The sequence below is a fragment of the Musca autumnalis genome, unplaced genomic scaffold, assembly GCF_047663935.1.
Source record: "Musca autumnalis isolate F117 unplaced genomic scaffold, ASM4766393v1 scaffold_3, whole genome shotgun sequence".
Classification (NCBI taxonomy): domain Eukaryota; kingdom Metazoa; phylum Arthropoda; class Insecta; order Diptera; family Muscidae; genus Musca; species Musca autumnalis.
The window spans coordinates 40,526,424-40,539,515 of NW_027411866.1; the positions used below are offsets into that span (position 1 = coordinate 40,526,424).

Sequence of the window (13,092 nt, forward strand, 5' to 3'; positions counted from 1 at the left end):
GCGAAATGTGTAAAACATTCTGCCCACCCCTGCAACCTTCTGAGATATATCGCTTTAGATTTTATATAGCTCCTATAATATAATTTCCCGATTTTGCTACAACTGGTTCAATTTTGATCGAATATTTAGCCCCTGAGTAGCTTCCATATATAATTTCGCCAGATGTTACTTAATTACGAATAATTACGTCACATTTTCCTAAGAAAACATCCTAGGTTTAATTTTATTTCATTTATTATTCATACATTACAATGCTAGTATCTAAAATTTGAAGACTGTTTTTCAAAGTTTGACCGATTTATAGCAAAATCGGTGAAAGATATATCAAGTTTTTTGTAGAAAATTAACTTATGTTGAAACTGAGGTATGGGGAATCGTAACTCGCGATCAGTTTTACTATACCATAACTTTTGACCGCATTTCGGTAAAATAAACTGTTTTAGCTCGATTCACCGAGGGGTTTCATAAAATAATAATTTGAGCGGAAGCTGTGGTCGTACTAATGCAAAAAAATCGGAAAAAATCGTTGAATTAAACGAGTTTCATTATGTCATTTTCCAATTAGTGGTTTTACAACACAATGTAGAGCTTAATGCTCAAAGGAGAAGTTAAAGTGTACACTTCAAAGTTGAAGTTTGTAATGTATGATTTTTTAATATATCCACTGTATCTACCTCAAACGGATGCTGCTGACATTTTTAAACCTGAAAAATGGGGTTTTTTGAATTTTTGCTCTAATCGGGACGCGCAGCTGGATTTCACTAAAGCTTATTATTTGATTGTAGTACTCGCGATTTCGCATTGTTTAATGTATAACATGAGGATGTAGCCCTAACAGGATCACAGTAGTCTGCGCCCAAACACGACATTTTTGTGCGTAAATTTTTCTCAAAAACCTATTTTTTTGGTTTAAAATTTACAAACGCCATTCGATTTCCGTGGAAACCCGCGTTAATTTAGTTTTTTTACGTTCTGAATCTAACAAGCCACGACGCGTAAAAATCCACCCACTAGATCGGCGGATATGATACCCCTCAAATTTCGAAAATTTGCAAAAAATTATTTTGAAAATATCGCATATTAAAGCGCGTTTTGGATGTGTCTGTTCTACTTAAATGAATATATCGATACGCGTGTTTAAACTGTGCGAAAACAGATATTTAAAAACTCTCGTAAATCCAGAAGTATTATAGATTTTTTCTAAAAATTGAGTGCGATGCTACATCCACGGTTCTTGATGGATCGCATTGAAACTGCATAGAATGATGTATTTTTTAATGGTGATTATTGAAATCGGATGCGCATAAAATGTAAATGAACTTCGCGGAAATTATGACCATTTTAAAGTATTTTGCACCCTTATTGCAGCAGATGTTATATCGTGGTCGCCAAATAGAATTTGACAAACTGTACATCAAATAAGAGGGATTGATTTGCTGTGTTGGAAAATCGGATGCGCATCATGTCATTTTAATAATTACGCGGTTTATATGCGTCTCAAATGTTGTAATATTCAATATAACATTATTTTAACGTTATGCCACAATTGGAATTCCTTGTGATTTAATATAAGGTTCTAATAATATTATCCAATAGGAAAACTATAAGCGAAAAGTTTGTTACAACGGAATATCATCATTATTGAGTGAAATTTTCACGAAAATGTCGAAGAACTCAAACATTTTTTCTCCAAAATTTCCTATAAAACCATAAAAAAATAAAATTAGAATAATATGATTTAAATTTTTTCCTAATATTTTCTTCGTATTTTTGCAAATAACATGAATACTATAGCTCCAACCTTTACAACTTAGGTTTCATTTTATTCGTCAAAATGTCTGGATGCTGTTATAATTTTTTTTATATATTTTTCGTAAGTATGAGCGCTATTGTTTCAAAAATATGTTTGTAAATACGTGAAATTATTTAACAAATTTGATTTTTCGCGAATCCATTGAGACTTTGCGATTATTTTTTGCATCATCGCAAAGGTTACGAATTCAGTTAACGATAATAGGATATCACAGCTAACTATATTAAGCCGCGATTTTTTTAGAATTTTTTCTAATTATCATAATTAAAACGGTCATATCTTTTGCGCGCAACGATCAAAGTTAGTAACGAAAACAGATTTGTAATGCAGATTTTTTTCTTAATCCATGTACCAAAAATCATTGATGTAGTATTAAATTTTTTTTAATTTTTTTGAAATGGAAAAGACAATTTTAGACATTTTTCCTGATAATCTGTACCGATTTTTTGCGAAATCAAATAAAAATCGGTAAAACTGAACAGGGGCCTGAGGAAACATCCCGTGTTACTTTTGAAGGCTATTCATCAAAAATTGAGCGATTTATAGCAAAATTGGGGAAAGATATATGGGAGCTATATCCAAATCTGAACCGATTTTAACGGAAATCGGTGTACTTATTCATATACAATTTTAAGGCTATTCTATTAAAATTGACCGAGTTATAGCAAAATCGGCGAAAGATATATGTACAGTCGAAACCGGTTATAACGTCGTCGTTTATAACGTCATGTCGCTTATAACGACGAAATCCAAATGTCCCGAATTTCTCCCCTTTATATTCCACACAAGTAAATATCGCTTATAACGTCATCGCTTATAGCGTCATATCGGTTGTAACGTCGGATTTTTTGAAATATTTGAATTTTGCTATCGGTTATAACGTCGAACCATACGAGGAAGAACATTTTCTCAATATTTTGTTGTATGTATTTTTTTAACTCAAACACAACATGTTCGAAGATGGGGTTAAACAAATGAATTACGGCTGCCATATAGGCGATCACAAGTCAATCAAGCTTGACATTTTGCCACCCAATGTCTCATCTGTATTACAACCCATAGACCAAGGAGTAATAAAATCATTAAAATTGCATTACCGGGATCGACAAATATCCACTATCCTTGAGGATACTACAATTACCGTCAGTGTCAGACGCATGCTTAGCAGTAGAAACTCTTTAAAAATGTATTTACTCAGAAGATGTTACAACAAAGAAGGTGTTTTGGAAACCCTTTCAAAACTCAGATCTGCATTAAATTTAAACTAATGAATTTTAAAAAAAGCCAAAACTAAAATAGCAGGTCAAAAGAGTCAAGAGGCCATAAAGAGTAAAAAAACTTCTTTAAAAGTAGACAATAGCTGGTCCATATATTCTTTATCACTTTTTGGTATAGCCACCGATCTAGCCATGTCCGTCTGTCTGTCCGTCTGTTGTAATCACTCTAGCGTCCGCAATAATTGAGATATAGTGCTGAAATTTTGCACCCGAGGGTCTTTTTTCCATAGGCAGGTCAAGTTCGAAGATGGGCTATATCGGCCCACTCTTTGGTATAGCCCCCATATAACGGTACCTCTGGATTTGAGGTATTTTGACGTTATTCGCCACATTTGCAGACCGAATTAGCTATAATTGGCACTTAGGGTTCCTAGTGATCAACAAACTTATATCCCAAAGGATATGGGCATAGGTCCATGTTTTGGTATAGTCCCCATATAACGGTACCTCCCGATTTTCGTTATTTTGAGAATTTTAGCCACAATTTTTAACCGAACTATCTGCAATTTGACATTTGAGGTTCTCAGTGGTCATGAAACATCTCCACCAAACATCGTCAACATAGGTCCATGTTTTGGTATAGCCCCCATATATCGGTACCTCCCGATTTTCGGTATTTTGAGAATTTTAGCTACACTTTTTAACCGAACTAGCTGTAATTTGCCATTTGAGGTTCTCAGTGGTCATGAAATATCTCCACCGCACATCGTCAACATAGGTCCATGTTTTGGTATAGCCCTCATATAACGGTATCTCCCGATTTTCGGTATTTTGAGAATTATAGCCACAATTTGTAACCGAACTATCTGCAATTTGACATTTGAGGTTCTCAGTGGTCATGAAACATCTCCACCAAACATCGTCAACATAGGTCCATGTTTTGGTATGGCCCCCTTATAACCGTACCTTCCGATTTTCGGTATTTTAAGAATTTTAGCTACAATTTTTAATCGAACTAGCTGTAATTTGCTATTTGAGGTTCTCAGTGGTCACAAAACATCTCCACCAAATATCTTCAACATAGGTCCATGTTTTGGTATAGCCCCCATATAGCGGTACCTCCCGATTTTCGGTATTTTGAGAATTTTAGCTACAGTTTTTAACCGAAATAGCTGTAATTTGACATTTGAAGTTCTCAGTGGTCATGAAACATCTCCACCAAACATCGTCAACATAGGTCCATGTTTTGGTATGGCCCCCTTATAACCGTACCTCCCGATTTCGGTATAGCTACAATTTTTAATCGAACTAGCTGTAATTTGTCATTTGAGGTTCTCAGTGGTCATGATACATCTCCACCAAACATCGTCAACATAGGTTCATGTTTTGGTACAGCCCCCATATAGCGGCATCTCACGATTTTCGGTATGTTGAGAATTTTAGCTGCAAATTTTAACCGAACTAGCTGTAATGATCGGTATTTTGAGAATTTTAGCTACAATTTTGTCTATTCAAAAATAATCGTCAATATAGGTCCATGTTTTGGTATATCCCCCCATATAACTGTACCTCCCGATTTTCGGGAATTTTCAGTGGTCACGAAATTTCTTCACTATAATTCGTCAATATGGGTCCATTTTTGAGGGTCTACATTGTTTTGATGAAACTACCCTCAATTTGACTCTTGAAGTTCCCTGCAGCTATAAAACTTTTCCGCCAAAAAATTTAAAGATCGGTTTACTCTTTGATATAGCCCCGTAGGTGGTACCTTTCACCTAGCTGAACACATTTTTTTAGATTAGATTAGATAACACTGTGCAACAAAATGGAGGTGAAAGTCTGGGCACGGAAAATTCCTCTTGGGGAAGAAAGGCCTTGGTGAGTATATTATGAACCCCGAAGGACAGATGCGCCGTGAGTCGAACTTCCGCGTTAGGGCGTGATGAACTTTTTGTTAGAGACCCTGTGGGCCATCAGGAATTAGCGTTATATCTTTGTTCACTGTTGCTTAAGTGCTCTACAAAAACAACGAACAAAGATATACTGCTAACGCATGATGGCTTACAGGGTCTCTTGCAAAAACTTATCACGCCATAACGCGGAAGTTCGACTCACGGCGCATCTGTCCTTCGGGGTTTTTAATATACACACACAAAGGGCATTCATCTCCAAAAGGAATAATCTCTGCCCCAACATTTGTGTTCACAGTGTAATTTAAGCTATAGTGGGAAGCAGTAGGAGTCTATCGATTGTCGAAAAGTTGTTACACCTACAATTGTGAAAGGACCCTAATTATTCCATTTTAATTAAGACTATTTTATGGTGGAGGGTATAAAAAATTCGGCCCGGCCGAACTTAACGTTTTTTTACTTGTTTAATGTATAACATGAGCCCGTAGCAAGAAAATCACAACAATAAAAAACCAAGTGGAGTAGGGTATAATAAAATTAGAATTATATGTTTTTTATTTTTATACCCTATACCACAATGTGGAAAAGGGTATTATAAGTTTGTTTTGGTAAAAATTCATGTAACACCGCGAAATATTCGTCGGAGACCCCCAATGTGGTATACCAATCTTCATATCTCGACGAGATAAAGCGATTTTGAGATGTATGTCTGTCCGTCTGTCCATTATTAATTGTAAACACGCTCCAGGCCGCAATTATGGACCGATCGTCACGAAATTTTGTATGGAGGTCGGGTTCAGATCAGAATAGATCCCTATTCTTATTGGTGATGATCGTGAAATATTTAGCGGGTGAAATGGACCAAAAACATAATATTTATCCAATTTTCTAGCGGCTCTCTGGGTCTCAATATTAGTCCGATCCACGCATAATTTTAAATAAGGTAAGAGTATATCACAAAGGAGAAGCTTGCCATTTTAGATGGCGATCGGATAATATTTAGAGTATTAAATGGACCAAAACTTTTGTGTGAAAATTGTGAAAATTTTTAATATACAGCTTATATCTTAATTCCTGGAAGTGACATCCCGGACAAGTGAGATATACTTGAAAGTGGAAAGCTTGACCTTTCAATTGATGCCAATTATGTTGGTGTGCATGATCAGATAACAGAGTTACAGCCTAATATATTCCGTTATTTGTTTGTAGTGTAATAATAAACTCGCTAGAAGTCGCAATTATACATCAATATTCACGAAATTTTGCACCGGGTAAGAGTATAGGTCGAAAAAGATGCCTACAATTTTGAATGATGATCTGATATTCTTTAGTGGCTGAAATCGACCATTACTTTTGTATGAAAAATATAAAAATTTTATTTTTGGTCGATATTTTAATTCCTTGAGGACATATATATTTCGCAAAGTAGCATACATATAGAAAAAAATACTGACCTTTCCTCTGATGTAAATTGCAATAAAGTGTTTGCTAGATAACGGGCCTATCGCCTTATATATAATGGGTTCTGTGTAGAGAACCACATTTTTATCCCATGCTACATATAGTCTCTCCAAAAGTTCGTCCTAGACCCCTTAATTGGTATGCCAAAATTCATATCTTGACGAGATAAAGCGATTTAGCGATGTGTGCCCGTCCATTAAAAATTGTAAACAAGCTTAAGGCCGCAATTATGGACCGATTGTAACGAATTTTTTAAGGAGGTTGGGTTCGGGCCAGAATAGAAATGATTAGTTTTTGGTGATGATCGTAAAATGTTCAGGGGATGAAATGGACCAAAAACAAAATTTTAACCAATTTTGTAGCGGCTCTGTAGGTCAAAATAATAACCCGCAAAATTTTAAACAAAGTTTAAGTTTATGATGAAGAAGAAGCGTACAAACCAACGTGAAGATCAGATAATACTTAGCGGGTTAAATGGATTGAAACGTGTGAAATTGGTAAAAATTTCAATAACGTAGCGGTTAAACAACGGAAGTAGTAGTACTACATAAGTGGGTTTCATTACCTTTTAGTTTGTGTGAACTAAATTTTCCTTTCCTGCGGCAAAAATGTTTTTGTCATGCTAGATAACTTTTTGGTTTTGTTCATAAGTATTATACATTACATCTCTGATATTATATAATTAAATTTTCACAATCAATGAAAAGAAGTTCCGTGGAGAGCGATTGTCCAGGGATAGTGGTATAGGGTATCCCATGGCCGGCTCCGTCCGACTATAGACTTTTCTTACTTGTTTTATCATATTTTCTTCATATTTTTGCAAATAACATGAATACTATAGCTCCAACCTTCACGACTTAGGTTTCATTTTATTCCTCACAATGTCTGGATGCTGTTATAAGTTTTTTATATATATTTTTGTAAGTATAAGCGCTATTGTTTCAAAAACATGTTTGTAAATACGTGAAATTATTTAACAAATTTGATTTTTCGCGAATGCATTGAGACTTTTCGATTTTTTTTGCATCATCGGATATAGCATATAACAGCTTACTATATTAAACCGCGATTTTTGTAGAATTTTTTCTAATTATCATAATTAAAACGGTCATACATTACGCGCAACGACCAAAGTTGGTAACGAAAACATTGATGTAGTATCAAATTTTTTTTTCTGATTTTTTTGAAATGGATGGATGGATTTTAGACATTTTTCCTGAAATTTTTAACCACAGCCGTAACCTTCAAAATACCGAAAATCGGTATCTTCTATGGGGCCATATGAAGACGTGGACCTATACCGAAAAATTTCTGGTCGAAAGTTTTATGCTCCCAACGAAGACTAAATACCAATTTTCAGTAATTTCGGTGGGATATTGAGGCCACAACCTTCAAAATACCGAAAATCGGGAGGTACCGTTCTATGGGGGCTATATGAAGACGTGGACCATACCGACAAATTTTAAGTCCAAAGAAGTCTAAATACCAAATTTCAGTCATTTCCGTCATTGACGCTTCAACCTTCAAAATACCGAAAATCGGGAAGTCCCGTTCTACAAGGGGCTTTATGAAGACGTGGAGCAATACCAACAAATTTAAGCTCGAAAGTTGTATACCTCCAACGAAGAATAAATACAAAATTTCAGTCATTTCGATGGGATATTGAGGCCACAACCTTCAAAATACCGAAAATCGGGAGGTACCTTTATATGGGGGCTATATGAAGACTTGCACCTTTACCGACAAATTTCAGGTGGAAAGTTTCATGCCCCCAACGAAGACTTAATACAAAATTTCAATCATTTCAGTGTTATATTGAGGCCACAACCTTCAAAATATCGGAGATGTGGAGGTACTGTTCAATGGGAGCTATATGAACACGTGGACCTATGCAGACACATTTCACGTATAAAGTTTCATACCCCAACGAAGACTTAATTCCAAATTTCTGTGGGATATTCAGCCCCCAAATTCTTGCATATGGTTTTGCATATGATCATTTTTGCAAATATGTATAAATATGCAAGATATGCAAAAATGTCTGGGCCTAATTCGTTTTATTTTGTGATAAAACAAATTTCCTAACCATATATGAATTTGCATAGGATTCCGCTGTTCATTTATCATTAATAGTTTCCAGTGGTCAAATTTCTCCTCCAAAAAATGTTTGCTATACATAGGTCTATATAACGGTATCTCCCGATTTTGAGTACTTTCAAGTTTTTATCTACTTTTTCGAACTAAATTGAGTGAAATTTGATATTTGGCGTTCTCTGTGGTCAAAAATTGTCCACCAATAACGGCTGTAATTTGGTATTTGTGGTTCGCAGTTGTAACTTCTACACCAAAAATTGTAGCGACACGTCCACGTTTATATATAGCCTCCATATAACGGTACCACCCGATTTCAGCTACTTTAAAGTTTTTATCCACTTTTTCGGCCTAAATTGGCTGTAATTTGGCATATAGATTCGAATTTAGGTTTTTCATTGTTAAACAAAATTTCTCCACCAATTGATACAAGTCCATGTTGTTTTACCGCCATTTTCTGGGGCTTTGAAGTTTTTATCCACTTTTCAGCCTCAATTGAATATTGGGTATAGGTCACGTTTTGGTATAGCCTCCATAAAACGATACCTCCCAATTTATGGTACTTTCAAGTTTTTATCTACTTTTTCGGCTTAAATTGGCTGTAATTTGGTATTTTAGGTTCCCAGTGGTCAAAAAACTTTCCCACCCAAAAATTATGAACATGTGTCCTCGTCTTGGAATATCCCCACATAAAGGAAACGCCTCATTTAAGATATTTTGGAGTTTTTTTTTATCGCCGATTTCTGTCCAAATTGTATGTTGGCTTTAGGGTTCGAATTGGTTTTTAACTTATGGACACCGGTACTTTAGTAACAAACAAAAAGAAAACTAATTACATACATATTTCACTTTTAATTCAGAATATTTATGGTGTTGGGTCAACGTTGCCGACAGTTTTTGATCGGAAATCGTCAAAAAAATCGTCAAATCGTCAACAAAATTTGGAACATCGTCAAAAAATCGTCAACAGGGTCCAAAACTCGTTTGGTTACAGTTTAATGCGCTGATATTTTTGTGTATGCGACTGACAACATAAGATATACAACCCTGAACAATAAATCTATCCCGATATCACCTAAATACCGCTATAAAAACAGCTCTCAGAAGATGATAGCTTTCCTATGGTGCTGGGTGTGACCGTCCATGTTTGTCGGTACACGTACATTTTAGTTGTTGGGCAGTCGTAAATCGATAAAAATTTTCATTCAAAACTGGCTGACAGCTTAATGAGGGCATTATTGGGAAGTTACTAAAGCTAATAATTAATTAATTAAATAATTAATTCATTAATTAATTAATATTTTATCTAGAAAACTTTTTAAGGAAGATTTTCTTCCATTAACAAAACTAAACGAAACTTTTCAGCTGATGTAGTTTGAATATGGGGCAACAAAAACTATGAAAATACCTTTATTCCAGATATGTGCATAAATATAGCCAATCCGTCTAGAAATTGCTATAAAACATTAAAATAGCTCAAAAATCGAGTTTGGAAAATTGTTTTTCTTAAAATCTTTCATAAAATTTGGGTCAAAATGTAGTTGTGGTCTTTTATTTCATGCATTTCTGGCTTACGTGAAAAATCGTCATTTTGGACGATAAAATCGTCAAATCGTCATTTTTCAATTTTGGTCCAAAAAATCGTCAAAATGACGATAAATCGTCAAATTTGGCAACACTGTGTAGGGTACAAAAAGCTAGGTCTGGTCGAACATAATGCTTTTTTACGTGTTCCTATCAAATTGCTTGCTAAGTTCTCAATAGAAACTATTCATTCCCCAGCAAGAATCTTATTTTAACTTAGAATGGACGTCGTTTTAATATGGCTGCCAAGGTGGAGAAATCCATCTACAACCGGAACTTTGTAACTGCAATTCATAGTTAGCTGATGCTGCTTCAGTTCATGAACTAGAAGCGTTTTCTTTGAACACCCGCTTAAAACACCCGCTTAAAAAGCATTCCTTGTTACAATAATGTGGAACGGTAATGGCGAAGATATATACTGAATATAAACCAGTAAAGAATGGTAGCGTTCATAATTTAGGCAAAAAATTACACTGTGCAACAAAATGGAGCTCAAAGTCTGGGGGGTGGAAAATTCCTATTGGAGATGAAAGCCCTTGGTGAGTATATACAGAACCCCGAAGGACAGATTCGCCATGAGTCGATCTTTCGCGATATGGCGTGATGAAATTTTTGCTGGAGACCCTGTAAGCCATCAGGAATTAGCGTTATATCTTTGTTCACTGTTGCTTTAGCTTATTTTTGATATGACATGTCTTCAGTCAAATCGAATGAGGATTATTTTCGTAGAGCACTTCGAACTTCTAACTCGCTTCCTTCAATGTCCTTTTCGTCCTTTATTTTAAGAGCCGCTATAAAAGTACCACAAGATGACGTTCGTCAACTTCGAAATGTTCTGCAAAAATGTCGGCCAGAAAATTTTAGGTACGGCTCTCATTGACAACAAATCGATGTTGTCACGTTTTCGTGGTCGTTTTGTGCGTTTACCCCTGTTTGCTCAGAAAAAAACTGTCTTTTGTGTTTTTGTATGTTCTATAACGAATATACAAAAAACAAAATATTGTATTTTTCTGAACAAAAACAGGATAAATGCACAAAACGACCACGAAAACTCGACATAATCGATTTGTTGTCAAGGAGAGCCGTACCTAAAATTTTCTGGCCGACATTTTTGCAGAACATTTCGAAGTTGAAAAACGTCATCTTGTGGTACTTTTATAGCGGCTCTTAAAATAAAGGACGAAAAGGACATTGAAGGAAGCGAGTTAGAAGGACGAAGTGCTCTACGAAAATAATCCTCATTCGATTTGACTGAAGACATGTCATATCAAAAATAAGCTAAAGCAACAGTGGACAAAGATATAACGCTAATTCCTGATGGCTTACAGGGTCTCTAGCAAAAACTTCATCACGCCATATCGCGAAAGATCGACTCACGGCGAATCTGTCCTTCGGGTTTCTGTATATACTCACCAAGGGCTTTCATCTCCAATAGGAATTTTCCACCCCCCAAAATTTCGGTTCACAGTGTTATTATCCCCAATTTTGTTACACAAATAGATTGACAGACGGACATGCATAAATCGACTTAGAATGCGATCCTAAGTATATCCCCGAAAGAACAAGAGCAAATAAATAGTACCCCTTACTACAGGGTGATTTTGGGTATAAAAAACCAACATCATCAAACAACAATTACACATAATCTGTAACGTGACAAAATGTTCACGTACACAATACAACAACTACCATACCATACGGAACCAGCCATCAAATAACGAACATAACGTCATTACTATGCACTCGCAGAGAAATAACTTATTAGACAAGGGACATTTAAGTTAAGTGCAACGTTACAACATTCATTGTCATTGCCTACAACATGTAATTCTCATTTACTTCATACCACGGGTCACTCAAATATTCCAGAGTTTGATGCTGATGGGGAGCTTACTACTGCAGGGAGTTATCTAGACGGGTTGGAACAAAAGACTGTTATAAATCCGCCAACTGAGACTTCGGTGCTAAAGCGTTGGGAATACTTTTTGAGGGATACCCATTAAGTTGTAATGGCTAATACACACACATGGTTTTCGACTTAGCTGTTCCACAGGGCCTTCGGGTCAGCTGTTCCACTGGGCATTCGGGTCAGCAGTTCTGCAGGTCCTTCGGGTCAGCTGTTCCACTGGCCATTCGGGCCAGCAGTTCCGTAGTTAGAAACCAGTAGCGCTTGGTAGAAATTAGAACATAACACTAGAGTAATACCCGAACACATCGAGTTCGCGAGTATCAACAGCCGAACGCCGAACATATCGTGTTCCCGAGCATCAACAGCTGGACGCCGAGCCTATCGTGTTACCGAGCATCAACGGCCTAACGCCGAACCCATAGTGTTCCCGATCATCTACAGCCGAAACCGAATTCATCGTGTTCCCGATCATCAACAGCCGAACGCCGAACCTATCGTGTTCCCGATTATCAAGAGCCGAACCCCGAACCCATCGTGTTCCCGATCTTCACCAGCCGAACCCATCGTGTTCCCGAACACATACAGCCGAACACCGAATACATCGTAATCCCCATCATTCACACTTGAATGCCGAGCATATTGTGCTCCCAACTACCCAACTGAAATATCTTCACCTTAACGTTCCATCCTAAATTATACCTATTGTAAACTAGTATTTAATCAATAAAGAATCCGATTTTGTCCCCAAGGAAAGAGAGAATACTTATCTTTTAATTTTGTAGTGGGTTCTTATGTAGACCCTGGATGCGATTGAGCTTACCCCAGCCTACGACAAAACCACGTTAGAAATGAATGGGGGAGTAGTTAAATATATGAGAACTGAAAATATCAATTAATGAACGACATCAAGAAGTAATGCAAGAATGGTACCTGGGTGGTGGTTCCTGTGTAGGACCACTATTGATAGTGCGCTATCAGTACGTTAGTATGGTAATTTCGCGATAAGTTACGAATTGAATATCTTATCACCATTTAATTTTTTCCAAATGTACAGGTAACTCTCACACACAAGTTAAAAATTTTCGCTTCAGTGCAGTTTATGGGCCG

General features: G+C 36.3%; 2 protein-coding genes across 3 annotated transcripts in view; one reads left to right on the forward strand and one right to left on the reverse strand.

The window, feature by feature from the left end:
• Positions 1 to 13,092, reverse strand: part of PIG-K (Phosphatidylinositol glycan anchor biosynthesis class K) — a 478,228-nt gene that overhangs the window by 362,641 nt on the left and 102,495 nt on the right. The window lies entirely within an intron of this gene.
• LOC141396711 (uncharacterized) overlaps positions 1 to 13,092 on the forward strand; it is a 253,927-nt gene that overhangs the window by 1,317 nt on the left and 239,518 nt on the right. The window lies entirely within an intron of this gene.